Below are 6,529 nucleotides of genomic sequence, written 5' to 3' on the forward strand. Positions count from 1 at the left end.
AATTATATGCTATTTATTGCTAAAATACATGTATATATATATATATATACACACACTAGTGGACCCTTGTGCAATGCACGGAATTAGACTTAGAACTTGTTGTTTTATGGACTTGCACAACCTAGGGGTAGGGATGACAATTTTCTCCATCCTTGCCATGTACTCGACCTCCCCGATGAGGTGAGGATGGGGATGAAGATTGCTTTGGTGGGGATTGGGTGGGGATGGGATTAATAGGAAAACCTAATTGGGGATAGGGAGTGAAGTCCACACACCCGCCTCAACCCCAATTATATATATTAAATATATGTGTATATATATTATATTATTTAGGTTATTTATAATATTATTTATATTATATATAAATATCAAAATATATTTAAAATATTATTTACATTTAAATTTTTTCTTTGTTTTAAATAAATACCTTTCTAAAAACAAACTTTTAATTAAAAAATTTAGGGATTTAGGTCCCTGATGGGGAAGCCTTCTCTATCGAGGACCGGGTGTGAATGCTAAATTTTTTAACATGGATTAATTTAAAACTTGAGGTTAGGATTAGGGGTGTCAACGGTATTTGAAAATCCGATTTTGGATTCGAGATTCGACATAAACGAATCGAATTCGGATAATTCGAATATCTAACCGCTTGAATTCAGATATCCTATTCATACTGAATAGTTAATTGGATTTGAATTCGGATGTGACTTGATTCGCTTCGATAAATATTCGAATTTGATCGATTATTTAATTCTTATATATAATATATAGAATTTCTAAATGTTTTATGTAATTATATATTTATATACTTTATATAAATAAAATATTTATTTTATATATTTATTAATTACTTAAAATATTTAATTAGTCAAATTTGAATCGAATCAAATATTTGAATATTTAATTGGATTTGAATTCGAATATTAATTTTCAATATTCGTCAGATTCGAATCGAATTCGGATATTGATTTTTTTAATCGGATTCAAATTCGGATATTACCTGATCCAATTCAAATTCGACTCGTTTACAGACTTAATCAGGATGGGGAGTATGATCCTACACATCCATTACCATTCCTACCCTGGGATTATCCCCCAAACCCATAAATATAGTTCCATTAATTATGGTAATTATACTTATGGAGATTATTAAAATTTCTAATTATTTATTTGAAAATTTATAATTTAACTTTCACTAAATTAACAAAATCACTAATTATTGCTCACAAATTATAGTAAATATAAAAAATAAATTCATATTTATTGAGATTAACTATCCACTAAAAAATTACTGAAATTTTTTAATTATTATTTTCATAATATAATTAAATATTAATAAATTGACCAAAATTACTGAAAATATCAATAACTACTTATTGCTAAAAATTACTAATAATTTTAAAATATTAAATTTTCATTTTTAATATTTTAATTAATTATTATTAATTATTAATAATTAATTTTAAAAAAATTGAAATTAAATTACCAAAATCAGTAATTTTCAGCAAGTATTTCTTAATTAAAAATTTCAATTTACCAAAATTACGAAAAATTATAGTTTAGGTGTTGATATTTACTAAATAGTATTCAATAATATCAACAACTATTCAAAATATAAAAAATATTTCACAAATTAATTTAACTACCCAAATTAGTTTAACAATGTTTTTGGATTTTGGATGGTTTATAATATAGATTAAGAGGTGTTTTAAGAGGAATTTTGATGGGAGATATTGTTTAGGGGAAATTTTAGGAGGGGGTTGAGCCCATTGGTAACATGAGAGAGAGAGAGAGAGAGGGAGAGAGAGAGTGATAGAGAGTGATAGAGAGTGAGAGAGAGGAACTTTAGTGAAGAAGGGAGGGCTGTCACATGGCAATATAGATTAAGAGGTGTTTTAGGATGAATTTTAGGTGGAACCGTGGGAGAGATAGTTTAGGAGAAACTTTTGTGAACAAGAGAGAGAGATTTGGAGTGTGATTCTAGTGAAAAAGAGAGGGCTACCACATGGCTACATGGAAGGGCTAGGAAAGGGTAAGGGAGAAAGGAGAGAGGTTTAAGGAGAGAAGAGAGAAGGGGAACTGGAGAAGGAGAGAGCTACTAATGTGGGACCTAATTACCAAGGTGCACGATTTTCCTTGCATTTTCTTTTTTCTCTTTTCGATGATAATTGTATTTGATTTTCCACTTAAAAGGATGCAGTTCGTGTTGCTGCATTTAACCAACAATGGCAGTATATAATAAACTCGAAAGATATAGCATTTAGTTTAGAGAAAATTCCCTGATTTTTTTTTTGTAGAAGGAAAATTTCCCGATTTTGGGTCTACTATCATTTTGGTTCTTGACCTTTAAAATGCGTCAATTCAGTACTTGAATTTTCAAAACGTGATAATCCAGTATTTGTCATTAATCAGTTGTTAACTTGTCATTTTGTGACATTTGAAAAAGAAATAAATACCCTTCAAGTGTTATTTAATTTTCTTTATCAACCATCTAAACATTGACAAAATTAATAGTTCCAAATCCTTGCCTCTTCCATTCAAAAAAGTTGGGGTCAAGTTTGACTAGGCATTCTAGTGACTCCAACTTTCTTGAATAGAAGCAAGGATTTGAGACTGTTAATGTTTTGTCAATGTTTGGATGGTTGATAAAGAAAATTTGATGACACTCGAAGGACATTTGTGTCTTTTTCAAATGCCACTTAATGCCTGGTTAACGACAAATACTGGATTGTCACGTTTTGAAAGTCCAGGTATTAAATTGTTGCATTTAAAAGTTCGGGGATCAAAGTGGCACTAGACCCAAAGTATAGGGTACTAATCGAGTATTTTTCCCTTTAGTTTAGGACAACTGTTGTAGGTCTGAGGAAGGGAGAATCCAAGAAGGGACTTAGCATCTCCTCACAAAATTGTGCTCACACCGTTTTCACAACTTTTTCAGCCATGCATTGGGAACATCTAGATCTGTAAAATGGGCTGCGCTAGGCCAATACGGCCATAGCCCGTGCAGGCCTGTGCCATGCCACGGGCTGGGCTGGTCCATGGGTCGAGCCTTGGGCCAGGCCAGGCTGTGGACTATGAAATGTTTATTTATAAAAATTGAAAAAAAAAATCTTAAAAATTTTATTTTATATGAATTTTGATATATACACTTGTTTATATATATAATAATTAAATAAAATTGAAAACAATCATTTATTTTTATTGATATATTATTGTATAATTATAATACATATAATATATTATATATATAAGGGCCTTGTTCGGCCATGTCGTGGATCAAGCCGAACTGTACCCACCCATGGACCTAAAACCCCCAGTCCAACATAGCTCGCACAATTGTGTTGTGCCTGACATGTCCCGCATAACACCATGCCAAACCATAGGTGCATGATCTGATTTACACCTCTAACATCTTCATACCCGTATCTCTTTATTGATGGGGAGAAATTTCCCATACAAGCGCGAGATGAGAAAACAGGTTTCAGTCTGAGAGTGGCCTCTTTGTGCCAAAAAGGTCTTAAGGTTACGACCATATTGTCAACATGGCTACGTGATTCTAGGCAACACTAGGGGTCTAGGGCACACCTAGTGGCCTAGGTGATAAAAATTTTATAATATAAAGAAATGATTTTTAGCTAATTCCTTAGTTTTGTATATTACTTCTACATGCATATTAATTGAAAAAAAAACAATCCTATTTGTTAAAAACATGAAATTTCCTACAAAGCATCATATTTAAAAGATACAAAATCTTTTAAATATATTAATTTCATTATTTTCAAAAATAATATTACTATAATAAGAATTTAATAGAGCAATTCCATATCAAGTAGAAACTAAAGAAGGTTTTTAACTTTGTAAGATAAAAGTTCAAGATGGAAAGTAAAATAGAAGAAAAAAAGGATGTAATTGCTGTTTTATTTAATTGAAGAAATAGAAAGGGAAAATAGAAAGAAAAAAAAAGAAACCTCTATTAATTATATTTTCTTTATTTCATTCTTTCTCTCTCCTAAAAAATCTTTGACTTTTAAATTTCAATACCAAAACATCAAAACAAAATATAAATAATATATAGTATATAATAAATTGTATTCACACACATATTAATAAGATGCATTAATATAAATGATATTATAAGAAGATTGCCTGCCTTGTCATTTTTGTGGCCTAGGGAGATGCCTAGTTGCATAAGTCAAGGCATTTGGGCGAAGTGACCAGCCAAAGACATCTAGTCATCTTGTGACGCCTTGACAAGTTGAGAACTATGGTTACGACTACATCCATCTTACCTTTGTCAAGGACCCCCCAAATAGCTGGGCTCAACATTGGGAAGGAAGCCTGATTGAATTTGATCAGACATACAAAGGATTGAAGCGTGGGATTAGGTGGGCTAAAACCGAGTTCGGTTTGGATTAGGGCAAAGCCTGTTCTTGCAGCCTTTACAGCCTTATGTTGAAAATATCTACCTACTTATATGCTTTATTTCATGGGGAGATATTCTCAATGTAAAGTTGCAAAATGAAGTTGGAATGGTGTAAACACAGACTTGCCCCGACCGAAGCCGATCTAGTCCAGAGAGCAGAAGATTCCTGTAGCCTAATGATACGTCCATTGTTTATTGTCATTTGGGCCTCCACGATACCATCAACATTCAACAAGAGTATCAGCTTGCTTTTGTAAAAACAACTGTCTGAGCAAAGCCTCTTCTGTTTTCTCTATTTCTTTGGCAAGGCCAAAAATATATATTGGTAGATGCTAATGCGAGTTGGAATTTAATAATTTTCCTTCGGAAAATGGTAGTATGTTGGAATTTAATATTTTTCCTTCGGAAAATGGTAGTATAGTATGTGAAAATCACATAGTGGGATTGGCTAATGAACACACAACCACTTGTATTGGTATGTATTGCACTTTATGACCTCAGTTCTCATTGGGGGTGCAAGTTGGGTGGGTTGGGCCGGGTTTAAGTTCTATCCAGGTCCAATCCTAGGATTTGGGCTTAAGGCCTGAGCCTGGATCAAGCATGAGGTCAAACTCGATCTTTCCAACCCGTGTCTAGTGCATTGTAATTTGATGCACTCAGATTGAATTCGGGCTCAAGCTAGACTCAGGTTGGTCAATGAACCTGTTCTAAAATTATATATGTATATATATATTTTATACAAATAAGTATACTTGTATGTATATATATGTAATTATGTATGAAAATATGTGAATAGAGTTTTTACTTGGAGAAGATCGGGTTCATTTTCAAGATGAAATTTCCACATAAAGTTAAAAAATACATCAAGAAAGGATGTTTGGATTAGTAAGAGCTCTTGGTCGTCCTGTTCCAGAAATCTACCAAAATTCCCATCCTCCAAGTCTCATTTTAGGCTTCGTTTCATTGTTAGAATGAAAAAAAATTGTCCCAACACATTTTGCCAACTCCTCCCTCTACCCCTATGTGGGAAATTTAGAGTTCAGTCCACCTCATGAACTTTTATTAGTTTTCGGGTTTTATTTACATCTTCACCTATCAGGCTATGATTCACACTATCCCTTGAATTTTTATTCATTCCCCATGAAGTTTATGGGACGGACTACAATAAAAACCCCAATGACTTTTCTGTGAATCACACATGAATCCGGGACTTAAACTGTAGATGGTTGTAAGTTATCCATTACGTTGATGCTTTTACCTAGGCCCTAGTATATTAGTGGTGGTGCAATCCTTGAAATATGCAACACCTGAAGAATTTTCAGGGTCATAGATCCACCATCCAAAGGTTCTCTGTCCCCAAGCGATATGTTCGGATCTCCTACCCATACATCACAACAGCCACACATTGAGATCATCTTTATGTATTTACATTATTGAGATCATCTTTATGTATTTACATTATGTATTGAGATCATCTTTATGTATTTACATTATTCATGGGGAGATGTTTCCAATGTATAGAGAGTAGGTGTGGGTAGGACTCTTATGGGTTGGAGATATGAATTTCTAAGTTATTTTCGGCACCTCCCAGCAGTAAGTTTATCCAAAAAATATTATAAGCCAACCAAACAAATCAAATCGGAGTAACTCGACGCAACATAGTTCGGTTTTCAAGAAAATCGACCGATCTCGAATTGAAAAAAAAAGAGCAAAACCCAGTTCTTCCGTTTGGTTGTAATTTATTATGTTGTAAATTGAATCTGAACTAGTTTAAAAGACATCAATTTTGAAGGGATGAGAGATCCATCATATAGATGGTCGAACCCTGCAGGAAGGTAGGGCAAAATTTAAAAAATTTCCTCTCTCCCATTTGGGAATCACATTCCCTGTTTTAGAAAAACTACATTTTTCAAGGATCAATCTTGAACCAAGAACCAAACCAGATCTAAACCAAAACTGTAGGAGAGGGATATACCTGATACGAAGATGCAATACCTCCCAACAAAGGTGTTCGTGCTCAAAGAAAGACTCCAAAGACTGCTCCCACTAAAATGACACAGTGAATGTGGAGCAGAATCAGCAAGGTCCGTCCAACAAACCGAATTC

The sequence above is a fragment of the Nelumbo lutea genome, chromosome 1, assembly GCF_056320005.1.
Source record: "Nelumbo lutea isolate HS-2025 chromosome 1, American lotus-T2T, whole genome shotgun sequence".
NCBI classification, from domain to species: domain Eukaryota; kingdom Viridiplantae; phylum Streptophyta; class Magnoliopsida; order Proteales; family Nelumbonaceae; genus Nelumbo; species Nelumbo lutea.